General features: G+C 32.0%; 1 pseudogene; it reads left to right on the top strand.

The window, feature by feature from the left end:
• The first annotated feature begins 669 nt into the window (after positions 1–669).
• Positions 670–13,840, top strand: LOC111276345 (uncharacterized; annotated as a pseudogene).
• Positions 13,841–17,109: the final 3,269 nt, after the last annotated feature.

Raw genomic sequence — 17,109 nt, 5'->3', positions numbered from 1 at the left:
TATTGAACTGTGAGTTAGAAAATGAAGCGACCAAGACTGAGTAAAGGTCAAATATAAATAACCGAAATGATGTCATGAGTCTAAAAATGACCAAGACTGAGTTGAGATCGTAGATAAATGATTGGGACTATGTTGCGAGTCAAAAAAATGATCTAGTCTTAGTCGAGATCGGAATGAGTGATAAGTGATAATGCGATGCTACAAATGTATGTTTTATCTAGGATACAAATGTAAACACAATGTATATAATACTGATGTCATGAAATTTTAATTGTGGTGATAAGATTCTCAAGGTTCCACCAGTTCTTCTTAGCTTCTTGGTGTTAATAATCGCAGAACAAATTTTGTTAACAGATCTATGTCATTCTTTTCATTTGATCACAACTCACAAGCCATGTCAACCAATCTATCGCTGAATTGGGTCACTTTGTTTGCCCCATTATAAATAATTTTCTTATGCTTTTTTCATTTATCTCATCTTGGATTTCTTTCAAAAGAATGGAAAACTCTTTATGGAAAATATCATTCATTTATTTACCATTATTCAAATCAATGACAAGCAAGATACATTTTTTTGGTTTATTCAGAGAATGCTTATTTGGTGAAAGATAAAAAAAGTAGGTTTTTATTATTGAAAGAGCAAAAGGTATGGCTTAGAACAACTCAAAGATGAACAAAGGTAAAATGTTATGATTCATTCAAATAGGATATCAATATATAAAATAACGGTTATTCAGACAATTTTGACCTCAAACTCAAAATCATCTTTCAAAAACACATTCTATTAATATCTTCAATCGTTGAGCTAATCATCATCCTTATTCTTGGGACTTTCACATGAAGTTATTTTCTTGATTTTTCATCTTTACTTAAATTGCACTTTCGGATTTTTAGTTTGAGTCTTTTTTTTTCTTGTTTTTTTTGTTTTTTTTTTTTGCAATATTTTTCCTTTTTTTGCCTTTTTTTGTTTACTTCTTTTTTGCACACTTTTTTCTCATTTCTTTTTCATTTCTCTTTCTCTTTTATTCATTTATGACATTTTGATCAAAGATTCAAACAATCCAATGGCAAACCCACCTTAATTTAATTCATGATTCTCCAAATCAAGTATTCATGTTTGATCAAAATAGACTTTTAAGAGACGTAACGTAGGCTAGGGTAAAGGTCACCAAAGAAATGGATAAAATAAGCCCAAATTGTATTTTTAGGATAATCAAACAAAGAATCACTTCTTTCTATGAAGCACTTTGACATTTTACCCTATCAATTTTTTTTGCTCTTTTTTTTTTTTGTCGTGCACATTGGCATTTTATTCCATCAATTTTTCCTTCATTTTTTTTATTTTTTTATTTTAAGAAAAAAAAAAGGGTTTTGCCCTTAAAATTACTAAGGATAAACAGACTTTTCGACTTTGCCCCCTTAGTGTGGGGGTGAACCTTGGTTAAAGCTCTTCAAAAAAAATTTTCAACCGGTTCAAATAGGGTAGCAAGAGATTTTTTTTTGTAAGGATAGAAGAAAAATGGTTATTTTTTATTTTGAACATGAATACTCTCAACGAAAAACATTCATTGACTAAGAGCAAACTTGTGAATGATTGCAAAGATAATGTATTGCATCACTTTCAAGATTTTTTTTTCATATTTATCCTTTTATTCAACAATCCCAATGAATCAATAATCTTCATCTATTAATCAAATTATCATGAATGATGTTTTTTAAAATTGAATCCTAAATTATCATCATGACTATTTGAATATTCATTATTTAGAAATGAAGAATGGGAAAGAGGTATAAAAAGGTAAAAATAGATGATGGTGATTCAAAAAAAATCATGAAAATACATCATATTTGTCACTTTTAGTAAAATGATGAAAAATAAGATGAAATTTAAGTACATAAAAGATATCCATATTTTTAAAAAATCATAAGATGATAATAAATTCCAATTAACCCTTCCAAAATCATGTTTCTGGATGATTAGACAAAGGGTCTTTGTGGATATTTAGCTCTTTTGATTCATTGAAACTTATCAAGCTTGCTCAAATTAAACTTTACACCTTATGCTTGAAAGCAAGGTAAATTTCTATGGAGTGACCCACATTCTCATTATGATAATCATACGAGACATTAACATTGTATCATTTGGGATAGGGTGACTTCAACGGTTCCAAAAATATTAGGGATACTAGGTCATCTTTAACCAATTATTAAAATAGTTCAGTATAGGTTATGGGAATATAACTAATATGAACTTTCTCTTGATTGCCCCTGAATCTTCTTAAACCACTCAGTTGATTGTCAGGCCTTGCAATTGGTGTAGTAACAAGATTAAGCCCATCTACAGGTGTTTGAAAAGCTGGTTGATGAGAACTTAGAATGATGTTATTCATGATTAGGAAATAAGGCTGGTAAGAAACTTATGCTATATTATTAGTTATTGGGCAATAAGTATGATGAACATATAATGGATATGGGATATAGCTTCTGGATTATTGCCCCTAAAAACTTATCGCTTTGGCTTCATTTTTTTCTTCCTTAGGCATCCTACCTTTTTTGGCACTGTCAGTCTTTTCCTCTTTAAGCTTGCCACTTTTAATGACATTTTCTATGATCTCCCTTAAGAACACCATATTAGTAAAGTTCTTTGTTGTATTTCTTATCATTTTCTTATAATAGGATAATTTCAAAGTGCTTATAAACAAAATTGTCATTTTTTTCTGTTAAGAGAGGCTGCACTTGAACAGCCACATCCCACCATCTTTAGGCATACTCTTTAAAAAACTTAGATTTTTTTTTTACACCTTGTAACAAAAGGCGATCAGGGGCCATATCTATGATGTGGCGATATTGGTTAATAAATGAGCGAGTTAGATCTTTTCATGACTTAATGCAAGTCTTATCCAACTGGACATACCATCTTACAATAGACCTAATAAGTTATCTTGAACACATGCATGAGCAGCTTTTCATTACTAGCATGAACTATCATCTTATGACAGTACATTGTAATATACGTAATAGAGCATTTGGTACCATTATATTTCTTAAATTTTGGTACCTTAAACTTTGGAGAAATTACAATATCTGGAACCAAACAAAGGTTGGCAGTATTCATGGATCCATAGAAATCAATGCCTTATATAGCTTGTAATCTTTTCTCAATTATACTCATAACTTAGTCGATTTTAAAGTCTTCTGAGGATACAGCTATCTGTAGTTTTCTCTTTGTCTTTTGTCTCATCCAAAGTAGGAAATTAAACAGGCTCGATTGTTTTTTTAGTGAAAATGAGATTATTATAACTCTAGACATTTTCATGACCAAGTGCATAGTCATTCTTGGGTAGTTGTAATTTGGAAACGTAACCTGTTATGGTTGAAAGTTTAGGGTGGTCTGAGTCTGATGTAGGCTGAAACCTGAAAGATATGCTAATTCAGTAGCTTCTTGTGAGGTATTTTCTTCCATTGATTTTTCTCTATTTGCCTTTTCCAAGGCTTTTAAAATTTTGCTTAATTTTTTTTCATGTATCTTTTGAGCCTTTTTTTATCCTTTCAAGATGATTTGCATTGTCTTACTCCATTTTTCTAGCTTTAGCTCGAGTGTAATCCTAGTATTGAGTTATCCTTGAACCTTGATTTCTCACAATTATGATGCAAATTTAGAATAATGTTTATAGACTTATTAGATTATGCATGAGAATGAATATAGTGATGCATGAATGCATGTGTACACAATAAAAAAAAGTTAGTAAGCATAATATGCAATCTGCATGTTTGTTTCTGAATATGCATAAAAAGAAAAAAAATAAAAAGAGACAAGGAAACTAGTTAGTCACTTCAATAATAAAGCACATAAGCACCATATAGCAAGTAAGATAACAGCATAACCTTGAATTTTGGATTAACTACAAAGGGAAGGATAAGGCTCTCTCTATGGTTAGGCTCTTAAGATTAACTATATGCGGTTTGGGTTAATTCTAAAAGGTTTCAAAATTATTCCTTACATCATTGTCCATTATAGACTAGTAAAGCATCTCGATCTTCACCCATCATAGGCTTTAAGCAGAAAAGATTCAATTTAAGTGAGAATGTTTCGAAGACCCATGCGAAGACATGAAATCTCACGAGAGCATGGTACTTCACTATCTCCTAAAGGTAGAGCTCGAGTGGAGAGCTTATGTTACGTAGATGCAAATGAATGACATGTATATATATAATAAATAAATAAATAATTAAGTAAGTATAAGTAATGAAAAATAGAAAATAAATAAATAATTAAGCAAGTATAGGCAATGAAAAGAAAATTCTCAAATGTATTACGCAAGGCTTGGACAATAAGAAATCATTTGTTGGCTTGACTTTCAAGGTCCCCAGGGGAGTCGCCAAATTATCATAACGTATAGATCCGTGGACCTACCCCTAGATATGGATCAGAGGAGTCACCACCAATATTTTTTGTTTAAGTGAAATTGGCCACTTAAAACATATTTTGATCCACGAAACTGGATGTTATATTCGAGAGTACGGTTATGCATGAGAAAGATTATAGCATCCCAACGACGCCCATCCAAAGGATCGTACTAGTTTTAACTTCCAATTATTCAAGCCTTGATCATATTTGTGATATACCAAATAATTTAATATTGAAAATTAGTCTTAAAATTGTCCCAATAGTTTGGTAGCAATTTAAGATAATTTTCTCACCTCCAGAGTATTCATAAAGACTAATGTTCCATTCTAAAGATTCCGTCATCGAATTTGTTAATTCAGTTTATCTTAGAAAATTAGTAAAGTCTCCTAATAGTTTGGTAGAACTTACTTTGAAATAATCCTCTAATAGTTTGGAGGATAAAATTATCCTTTATTTTTTTTAAAAAAAAAAAAAATTGATTTATGAAAATTTTCAATTGTTTGGTGGATTCCATTTTAAAAATTAAATCCATAAAAATTCTCCAATAGTTTGGTAGAATTCATGAATTTATTTTGTAGGGATTTTTATTTGAAAAATATTTTTTTATAGAAAGGATTTTTTTTGTTTTTATAAATATTTTTTGAAAACTTAAAAATATTTTTTTTTTTTTATGATTATTTGAAATTTTTTTAAAACCTATTTATTTTCAAAAATAAAATAACAAAAATAAGTTTTGCACAATTTCTCAAAAAAAAAACCATAATAAAAAAACTAAAAATAAAATGAGCTAAAAAATAAAATAAAATCAAAAAATTAAAATAAAATTAAAAAAGGAAATCTTGCAATCGGGTTGGGTTAGAGCAAGGGTCAACGCGCGGGTCAATGGGTCAGAGCGTAGATTCTAGGCTACTAAAATGCTGTTGTTTTGGAGCAGTATAAAAGTAATCTTTCAGCATTTTTATCCTAGATGCCCTTTGCTCCTTCTCTCTCTACTCTCAAACGCTCTCCTTTCCCTCTAAAACCCAATCGAGATCCTACTGAAAACTGAAAATCCTTGTCAATTTTTGGAAAATCCATTGAATATTTTGCTGAAAAACTCATCGAAAAATTCATATCCCCATCAAAAAATTCATCCAAACCCAGATTTTCCAAAAAAAATCTTAGAAAATTCTCAGATTCTCCAGATTCCTTAAAAAATCCTTCATGAACCTAAACCTAATCACAGAAACCTAAATCTAACCCAGAATCCATAAATCATTCTTAGAAACTTCAAATCGATCTTAAAATCCCAAAACCCAGTACTACCTAGAAAATTTCACAAGAGTTGCAATTTTCACCAATTCCCTAGTTCACCCAGTTAATCCTCTCTCTCTTATTCATTGTAATGTTCAATTTACTTTATAGGCAGGCTTAAGAATAGGACAGAATCCAATCCCAGGGTTCAAGCCTAGATTTGTTATGTTCGAGCATGATTCTTAGCTAGATTTTGGTGAAACTGAAAGCCTTTGATTCAATTCTGATTTAAAAATCCATTGACAAAAAAAATTCACTCCAAATCCATTTCCTTAATCACCAACAGTTAAGAAAAAAGAAAGAAAATAAAAATAATGATAATGATAATAAAAATAAAAACAATAACAATAATAATAATAATGATGATGATGATGATATATAATACAATAATAATACTATAATATATTACTATGTTAATATACTATACTCTAATATAATATAATATAATATAATATAATAGTACTAATAAAAATAACCCTATTGACCCCAGACACATATATGTGTTTATACTAATGCTGGTGATTCTGATCCAAGTTACAAGTTTTTCATGTTTTTGTCTTTTTGCCTCCATTATCCATAATTCTTTTTTTTTCTTTTTGGTTTTTTTTTTTTAAATGTGTGAATGTTCTACCTTTAGCTTATGCATCATATAAGTTTGTTCATAGTACGAAAAAAAGAATCAATTTCCAACTATCCTCGGGAAATTGCTATCAGTTTTTATTCATTTCAACACAAACTATACTTGATTTTCGATATTGATGCTGAGGGATTTCAAGTTGTTATCGAGTGTTATGAAGTTTGAATCTTACAATGTCTACTGCAATAGGCATTTATATTGCTTACTTAGTTGTTAGATTGGAATAGGCATGTATTTGAAGTAATTGTTATACCATTCATTTGGTTAACTATTAAGGGCAGGTTTTTCATTATAAGGATTGCAAAAGGAAGCTTAATGTGATGGGTTTGTATTGCTACCTTAAAAGATGAGAAACTTAGGCCATGTTTGATGCATAGGATGATGGATAGGATAGGATGATAATCATCCTATATTATGTTTGGTTTGTATCTAAAGAAAGGTATAAGATTATAAGGAACATTAATCATCATCTTGGTATAAGATAATTCAACTCTACCAAAGTGGAAAAGCTTATTTTTAATCTATGGGATTGAACTTACATGTCTTATTATACCCTCAAAAATTACATCAATAATTTAAATTATATAAATTTTGAGGGAGGATAATTTTGACCAATAAACAAATTATCCTATCTTAATCTTTGCACACATCAAACATATAATAAAGGATTTCTCCAATGAGTGTAACTGGCTCTGTTCTTGTTCTGTATGTTCTTGATGCAAGCCCTAAAGTTTGGCATTGCATCCTTTATGGGTTATGGTGAGATTTGGAATTGTAATGTTTTTAAGATAAGGTTTCTGGTTGAACTTTGGAGATGTAAGGAGGAGCAGCTTTGAGTATAATTAGAATTTAGAAAATGTGCATCTACAGATTTAGTATGAAATTTTATTGTAAATCAATGACATTTCACGTTTAAGGGAGCTGATTAAGGTTGATACCATATTGATAGCACGGACCTCGACTAGATCAAGAGTAATTTCCTCTCAAGTCTATGGCAAAATTATGTTGTTCACAATAACAAAAGTTCTTTTTGATTGCTAGTGTTTGTGATAGTCAGTTAAGTCTTTACTATTTCTTCATTTATTCTTGATGGTTTTAATTTTCATTAGAGAAGAATATCAAGTTACTTTACGCATCTTTGTAGTCAAAAGCAAGCTATCAGGTACTTAGAAGCTTGATTGGATGAGCTAAGATGTTATATGGACTGCCCTAAAGCCCTCAAGGCAAGGCAACGTCTACAAGGCACTCAAAGCTGAGCACATTAGCTGAGGTGATAAGTCATCAAGATAAACACCTCACTGAAACTAACAGCTGCTTTGTAGGATATTTAGTTAATTGGTCATCCATTAAGTAAAAGTCAAACTAGCTTATTTAAATATGCCTTTTATTTGAAAATTTTCTGTCTTCATTGAGCTAATAATATCCATTAATTAATACCCATGAAACACTTAGGATTGGTTTGTTCCCTTTGCATCAAAGCAATATATAAGAATAGGCGGTACTTGTATAGTTGTCTGTCATTATGTCTTCTATTTGCTGCATTTACAAACGAGAAGTTCTACGATTTAATTTTTTCTTTAGTTTCCCTTTTATTGTTTTAATTAATCAATGAATTCTATGAATCTATCTACACTGGGCTGTAGGAACACTAAATGTTTTGTCCATAGCACAGCAATTTACTTGTTAAACATACAAAGCGGAATCTATAGTTAGGACATTGCTGCATGTGCTTGCATGTTCTTGGATGCATTAAAACGTGAGCATTGTCCAGATTTAATTTGAAACTCCTACATTATTGCATTTACTCCTATCTAATAGACATTAGGAACTTAGGAAGAGTTCTATTAAATGTTGTTCTGAAGTTAGATGATTCAGCAGGATATACACCCCCATTTTGATGCTCGCAGTTACAGATCAACCCTCAATAGAAAGCACTAAGTGGAACTTAATCTAAAATTGAGCCTTGAGTCTTTGTTGTTGATAACAGTCTTGACCAATCACGCATGATTTTTATCTGGAGAAATTTTTTTTCAGTTGTTTGAATTGCTTGAATGATTCCTGGAAGAATAACTGAATGTATTAATTATTATCAGTTACTTGAAAAGATTGTGTCAAGAAAATAAATACTGGAGTTTTCAGCCTATATGGGAGTAGCATGGGGTATTTTTAGTCATTTTCCAAGCAAGTGTTCAAACTTGCAGTGCAAGGGTAATTGCATTAGGTGATATGACCTTCTCTCAGACTACAGCTATTTCTTGTTTATATTACTGTGGTGGCACTTCATGTGGATCATTGATGAGCTTCCCTAGATTTTATGTCTTTTGATGTTGCGAATTGGTTGGGAGTTTGAGAAGGTCTCCAGCACTTTGTATTTTCTACCTAAAGTCAGCCTAAAGGTTTATCATTGGGAAATTATATTTTGAAGAAGAAATGCTCATATATCTTTGTGATTTGTGGAGGTTCTATAACAGCATTATGCTTTTGTAAAGCTGTACAAAAAAAGGGAGAAAGAAACAAAATGATAACGGAATAAAGTAATTGAGCCGCACCTTAATTTTATGTATAATTTGAAATTGGACGAGGGTGTATGCTTGTTATAGATTGCAGAATGTCACACTTTTTTTTCTGACTTGAAAATTTACTCCTGATTCATATACCTTTTTGTATGGATTGGTTAGAGTTTGAAATTTAAGTAGTTTACAACATTGAGTGTTTTGAATTTTAGGGATTGTGTGGCATATTGTGAGAAAACTGGATGTGTTGGGGAAAGATGCTTTCCACACTGCAAGTTTCCTTCTGACGGGGTAGCCATTGATGGTCCATGGTATACGCAAGAACCACTTTATTTGAAGTAGAAACAGTGGGACTGTGAAAGTGATTGCCGTTGCAGTTGCATGATTGGCAGAGAGAAAGAAAGAGAAGCACTTGGTGATGGACCTGTCAAGTATCAAGGTAAATGGCCCTTCAGGCGAGTTTTTGGAATTCAGGTTAGCTTTTTTGTTTTTTTTTGTTTTTTCCCATACATTAGATCTCGATAAAAAAATTTTTGTATTATTTTGCAACGTAATCATGGTGTTTTGCAGTTTCGTCTTGACTTGGCGGTTGGTTTGCTCAGGAACCAGCTTCTGTAGCTTTCTCTGTACTCAAATTAGCAATGCATTTTCATGGTTGGCTATCCTTTTTCATCCTTATTTGCTACAACTTACCGTTGAGACAAGATAAGAAGGCATGCTATGAGTTTGCCAGCTTGTGGCATATATATGGGCTCTTGACTATGAACTCATGTTCTGGAGTGCTGTTTTCCATAGTCGGTAAGCAATTTTTTATTCACATCTCCACCCACTTTTTCCCACTTTGATAAATTTGGCTGGAACTTTGCATCAACATGGGTGATTCTTTTGAGATGGTACCTGCAAACGTAGGTTTGACTTGGAAATATAGGTCAATGTCACATGGAGTAGAGTTTATTTTTTGTTAGGCTGGAATCTTTTTCTGCTTAGATAAACACTATAACACCATTATAACAAGGGGAAAAGCAAGGTATCAGCAAATGGTAGATTTTCTCGTATAAGATAGGCAAGGGATACCTGCAAATAATAACATTTCTAACTGTTAGCAATATACCAAATAGTTCAAACAGGGAACTGAAAGAAATTAATCTGGTGAAATGAGATACTTCTTGCTTAATACTGCTGTGCCAAAGTCAGATCCTAAAACTGGCATTGTAAATAGAACCTAGCCATCTACATTTTTGTGTCTCTCTTTACTTGGGTCTGTATTCTATGTTGAATGTCCTCAGGTTCAAATACAGAGTTGGGTAAGTGTCGGTGTCAGACATGGTATGTTTAACTTTTTTGTGAGGTTTTCCTTACATTTCAAATATCGTTATCCTCATTACCATGTCTAGTTTTAGGCGTCCAATAAAATGGGTGTGTTAAAAAAAAGGAACAGACTACAAAGTTATTAGGCGTCCAATAAAATGGGTGTGTTAAAAAAAAGGAACAGACTACAAAGTTATTATGCCTAAGAAGCTGGATTTCTAATTGTACCAGTGACAGTGACCCTTTATATGTTTAAGCGCATGCATTCCCTGTAATTGTTGCACATGTGGGAAAATTGCACTTTAATTGATGTCTTATATAGATTGGCAAATATTTGGCTAAGTTGGCATATTCACGAATCACACACATCCTTAGAAACTCTCTCTCTCTCTCTCTCTCTCTCTCTCTCTCTTTGTTTGTGTGCGTGTGTATGTGAGTGTGAGTGTGAGTGTGACGGTTAACTGTATGTACTCACACATGATGGTATTGTTTCTGACCTTGTCTATTTGAGCCACAGTGATGTGGATTTGACAGAAAACTTAGACTATTCATCTGCGTGGCACTGCTCGGATACTCTCTTATTCTAGCCATACTTAGAAGTTTCAATGTGAAAGATGAGGTTGCCAGAGTCATGGTTGCTGCTCCATTTCTCGCCTATGTGACTACTCATATATTGTACCTCAACTTCAATACCATTGACTATGGTGACATCCCTGTTCTTTACTAGTTTCTGCTTTTAACGTTTTACCCGAGGGTTAAGTATACATAATATGTTTTTAGATAATTATATAACTTGCAAAAGATACTGCACTTAATTTTGACAGTTTGCATCGTCACATATCTCATTAGGAATACGAATACAGTATTTGATGAGCATCTGTCTTTTAACTGGTGCATTAACCTTGATCCGGGTTGCATAATTTTATTGACAGAATGCCGTGCCCTTAGAGGTTTTTGTTCATAATTTTCTTCCATCACTGGCTACGATGACATGGTCCGAAACATTCTACAGGGTGGAACATTGAGAGTTTGTGTAGTCAAGGGGGTTGCTCAACTTCTGATTTGGGCAATTTGGGCTGGTATGACTCGCCAACCTTCTCGCTGGAAGTTGTGGGTGTGGACATCAATTTGTCCAGAAAAAAAAAAAAACAAAATACAAAATATAAAAAAATATAAATATGAAATAAAAAAAATATACCAAAAATAATACAAAATATAAAAAAAAATGCAAAACAAAAAATACAAAAAAAATAGAACAGAAAACAAAAAAAATCTAGGATGGCAGTGGTGCCTTCTCCGGCACCACTGCCACCATACCTAACCACCCATCTCTTACCATGCCTTACTCCGTACCCCTCTGATCATCTAGCCCTATCATTGCCAGAAGTTGCCAAAAAAAAAGTAAAAGAGGTATGGAACTCGTGCTTACACCCCATGTTGAGCCCCATACCCTTCCCTCGAGCACACATACGGTCGGAGCTCTATAAATAAAACTCTTAGCCAAACAAAAAAAAAAAGGACAGAGAAGGAGGGAGAGATTCTGCCAAAAACAAAAAAAAAAAAAACCAAAAAAAATCAAACAGTCCTCCCCATAGGGAGGAACCCAATGCCGAGCTTCTTGCACGAAGAAGAAAAAAAAAAGGTTCAGTTTCTTAAAAAAAAAAAAAGAAATAGTCAAAATACAAATAAAAAATAGTCTCACCAAAACTTTGAAAAGCAGATCTAAAGAAGTGGGGACTCTTTTTGGTGAAAATGAGGTTGGATCTGTGTTCAGGAGATCGAAAGGAGTTTGTGGATATTTTTTAGAAATTTCTGACATCGGTAACGATGGTCGGAGCTCGCCACCGGTAAGGACTGCTGCTGCCATTGCGACGGACGGCCATCGGCCCAAGGTCGGTTGAAACACAAAAAAGGAGTGAAACAAAAAGCTTTTTTTTTCTGAGGAACGAAGGAAATGAGTGAAAAGAAAAATTCTTAACTTTTATATAAGCTATCAATAGCCAAAACAACGTCATTTTAATAAACGTAAAAAACGATGCCATTTTAAGCACCCAGGATCCGCGCATCAACCCGCGACCCGACCCGAGATCCGTGTACCCGACCCGCGACCCGTTTCCTTCATCAACCTCTGATCGGTCTAACTGGACCAAAGTCGAACCGTTGAACCTGAACTGAACCATTGCCGAATCGCTAAATCAATCAGATCACGCCCAGATCGAGCCGAATCGCACCCGAATTGTCAGACTGAACCGTCGAACCGAACCACGCATTGACCGATCCGGTTTAGGTAAAAAAAAAATTTTTTTAATTTTTTTGAAATTTTATATATTATTTTATTAATATTTATGCATATTAAAATATTTATATTTGTTAGATTAAATGATGAAATCTGTGGTTAAATTTTTTTTATAATTTTGTTAATTTTTAAAATAAACTTAAAAATAAAATAATATAAAAATAAATTTAATAATAATACTAAAGTAATAAAAAATGAGAGAAAAGGAAATTTTTATCTGACAATGAGATTCAAAGGTATTCCGACTAATGATGCCTAAGAAATCTCTAGGTGAAAATTTTTTTAAAAAAATATTACCAGTATATTGAAATATTTATAAAAAAATTTTCAATAAAAATAAAAATTTTCCTTTTTTGGTTATAAAATAATAATAAATAAAAATTGATTAATATATTAAATATATAAGTAATAAAAATGAGAAGAAAAGAAATTTTATCCGATGATGTGATTCTAAAAGTATTCCGAGTAGAGATACTTTAAAAAATTTCTAGGTGAGAAAATTTTTTTGTAAAATATTATCAGTGTATTGAAATATTTATAGAAAATCTTCAATATAATGAAAATTTCATTTTTCTTCAAAATTTTAAATAAGAATATTAATAAAATAATTAATAAAACTTTTAACAAAGAAAAATAAAATGTGTGCATCAGCATGGTAACATTTGCATTGCATGCATGACATTTTTTACGAAAAGTAAATTTGAGCATCCAAGTATGAGATTCTAAGGTATTCCGAGAAGCGATGTCTAAGAAATCTCTAAGTGAGAAAAAGTTCTTCTAATCTTACCAACGTACTAGAACATTTTAAGAATTATTTCAATAAAAATGTTTTAATTTATTTTTCTCGAGAATGAATTTTTTTCTAATAAATAAAAAATCAAGGAAATTTTTTTTGAACACCGAAAATTGGACTATTTTTATCAAAATCAAAAGATAACACGTTGTTAGTTGATACCGTTTTAACGAGTGTTGTGGGGGTGCTAATCCTTCCCCATGCGTAACCGACTCTTGAACCCATTGTTTCGCAGACCGTAAAATTATTTCTTTAATAAATTTTAATTAATTTTAAAACTTTATTAAAATGATATGTTTTAGTAGGTGACCAATCGCACCTAATCAAAAAAGATTTGTGGCGACTCAGTTATTTTTTATTTCGTTTCCAAATTCGTCGGACGGATACAAAACTGTTACGACAGTGGGTTGTGGTCACTGGTGGTGCCCTTGCAATGCTTCTTGAGATCTATGATTTCCCTCCATATCAAGGATTCTTTGATGCCCATGCCGTATGGCATGCAGCAACTATTCCACTTACCTGCCTATGGTGGAGTTTCATTAGGGACGACTCCAAGTTTCGAACTTCCAACCTCCTTAAGAAGGCTAAGTAGCCCCCTGTGAAACTGACATGTAAGCATCATCATCTTATATCGCCTGGACCTAAAAAGCCTGTCTTATTAATTGGCAGAAGGTAATTTTACATATCATTTTCCCTGTTATTTTTTCTTTGTTATGAATGCAGAAATGGAGATTGATCAGTTGGGATTCCCAGTTGGCTGAAGGACCATTTTGGTTGGAGTTGGATTCTGGGATGGATGTTAAACATGTAACAGGGAATAATTCAATTTTTTTGTAGATTCAAACCATTATGTTTAAACGATTTTACTCTGGTATATATTTATTTATCAGCATTCATTTGGCTGGTCCTAACATGGTCAAAAAAATGCTACACCCATCATAATTTTGTGTATTAAATATGATCTAAAAGTCAAACAAAATAAAATATTATATCTCTAAGCATGTTTAGTGGGATCAAAATAATCACAATTTGTACACAACAGTGCTTTATTGTTTTTGCTATGTGGGATGGCTTTAGAGCATAAATTTTGATGGAATTATGCTACAAAATTCACAAAATGACCCTATGAACCAGTGACCGAAAATGAAGTTAACAAGTCCTTGGAATGCTTTGGGTTTTTTTTATTTTTTTATTTTTTTATAATAAGCTTATATATGTTTTTGGCCAGTTTTAAGCTTATAGATTTACGGTAATTCTCTTATCTTTGTTAGTTTCTTGCTTCTATTTCCAAAATTCGGATCCAAATTTCTATGTTAAGACTGACAAGTTCTAATAATAACTTAAATGGTATTAAAGCTCAATTTTTGTTACGTGATTCTTTTATTATATTTGTAGACACCGATTTTGTTCGGGTCTATTATTTTTATTTTAATTTAATATTAATAATTATATTAATAATAATAATAATAATAAATATATTTTTTTAAAAATAATTATTAATTTTATAAAAATAAAAAAAATAAAAAAAGAGAAATAAAAAACAGCAGAAAGCAGGGCAGTTGATGCTTGGCACCAGCCACCCTGCTGCCCACGCTCACTAGCCTACAACCACCTTACAACCACCACCTGTTCCCTTTTAAACTCCTCAAAAACCCCTAACTTCTTCCCCTTGATCTCTCTCTCGGACGCTCTCTGAAAAAAAAAAAAAGAATACCCATTCGATCTACTCGCACGAAAACCTTCGAGCTCAGACAAACTCCCTCCCTAAAAACACTCTCAACAACCCCATACAAACCCCTATTTTCACGTAAAAAAAAATCAAATTTCAAGCAACCCCCCAAAATACCCAAACCGAAAACGAAACAGATCTACAAAAAAAAAAACAAACACAGTCCTCCCCGTAAAGAGGAACCTCAGCACCACAGTCGCCTAAAACAAGAAAGAGAAATCATCAGTTTAAGCCGTCTCAAAAAAAAAAAAAAAGAGATCAGAAACTTTGAAGACCAATTCACGACTGTCAAGGCACTTTCAGGCCAAACAAAGGTCGGATCTGAAAAGAAGGCATCGAGAGGAATTTCCGGTGACTTCTGACCCTTTTTCGGTCACCGGCAACCACCGCCGACGGCGACCGACGCAGTGCCCGGCATTGGATTCCAGCGGAAGCCAAAAAAACCCCAAAGCCTTTTTTTTTTTAGAAATAGAACAAACTAAGGAAAAAAATTTGATTTTTATAGAAAGCATAGGGGCAAAACAACGTCGTTTTGAGCATATGACCAAAACGACACCGTTTCAAGCATAGAGAATCCGCGCGTGAATAGAACCGGACCCGAGATCCGTGCAACCCAACCCGACGGTCCGCTTCAGCCAGCCTTGAACCGATTCAGACGAACCGCCACTAAATCGGTCCAAACCACTGATTGAACCGTCAAACCGGTCAGACCGACCCAGACCAACGTTGACCGGACCGTTAACCAGTCCGATTCAGGTAAAAAAATTTTTTTTTATTTTTTTTATTTTTTTATACTATTATTTTTGTTATTTTAAGTTTTTATATTCATGCATGATAAATGTTTAAATTTATTAGGATAAATATCTAATTATTTTTTAATAATAATAAAATGAAAACAATTAGGATAATAACTAAAAAAATATATATTAAAATGTTTAAACAATAATAATAATGGAATAAGCTTTTTATTTTTCTTGCCTAGATGTTGGAGGGAATAAAAAATATTTTCCTAAACAAATAATTTCGCCTAGATTTTGGAGAATTATTATTAATAAATTTTCATAAAAAGAAATATATAAAAAATTTTTAATTAGTTTTCAAAAATTATAAAAAATTGAACTTGCTCTGAAAGTCTACCTAGATGATGGAGATTTTTAGAGATATTTGCGTTTTAATTAAACCCAAAACCCTAAATCTTTTTCTAAACTTTAAGGATACGTGTGAAAATTTCACATGAAACGGTTTGTTCCCGAATGTTACCTAAATGATGGGGTATTTAGAAAACTCCATTTCATTAAGTTTTTCACACGAGTTCTTAATTCACATTAATAATAAGTTTAATAAATAAAAAGCATAATAGTAAATTGAGATCTTAAATATAAACAGTCATACCTAAGCTCTGCCTAGATGTTGGAGAGTCGGGGTGGTCTCATTATACTTAAGAACCCAACTTTTAAATTGCATTTCATTTTACATGACATTCATTAGCATACATACATTAGCATGTTATCATCAATAATTGTCTGCATTATTCTCTCTTTAATTTACTGTTTGATGATAAAATATTTTATAATAAAAAAAATAATGCTTTTAAAAAAAAATTTCTTTTGTGATATTATAAAATAGAATAAAAATAACATTCCGAAAGAAATAATTTTTGGTACTCTGCCTAGATATTGGAGAGTCACTAACATTTATTTTCTATAAAGATTGTTATTTCATTTTAAGGATTATTGTGTTAAATCTTAAGCGAAAATAGTTATTTTAAATTCTGCCTAGATGTTGGAGAATTTTAAGATAATTTTTTAACTTAAAGATTTTCTCAATATTTCTAAATAAAAATTTTAGCAAAATTTTATTTTTCCAAATAAAGGGAATTAGTGTTAAATTTCAAATTAAAATCATTTTTATCCAACATCAAAAATAGCGTGTAATTAAATGGTACCAATTTATGGGCGTTGTGGGGGTGTTAATCTTTTCCCACATGTAACTGACTCGCAGCCCAACCTGATTTTTCATAGATCAAAATTTATCTTTTTGATAAACTTTAAACCCGTTTTTATAGTTTTATTAAAAGAATAAACTTTTGGGTGGCCAATTACACCCTAACAAAGATTGGTGGCAACTCCCTT

This window comes from Durio zibethinus, chromosome 25, assembly GCF_047325235.1.
Source record: "Durio zibethinus cultivar Kanyao isolate XHJ-2024 chromosome 25, ASM4732523v1, whole genome shotgun sequence".
Classification (NCBI taxonomy): domain Eukaryota; kingdom Viridiplantae; phylum Streptophyta; class Magnoliopsida; order Malvales; family Malvaceae; genus Durio; species Durio zibethinus.
The sequence above is the reverse complement of the archived record's forward strand: the minus strand, read 5'-3'. Positions and strand labels throughout refer to the sequence as shown.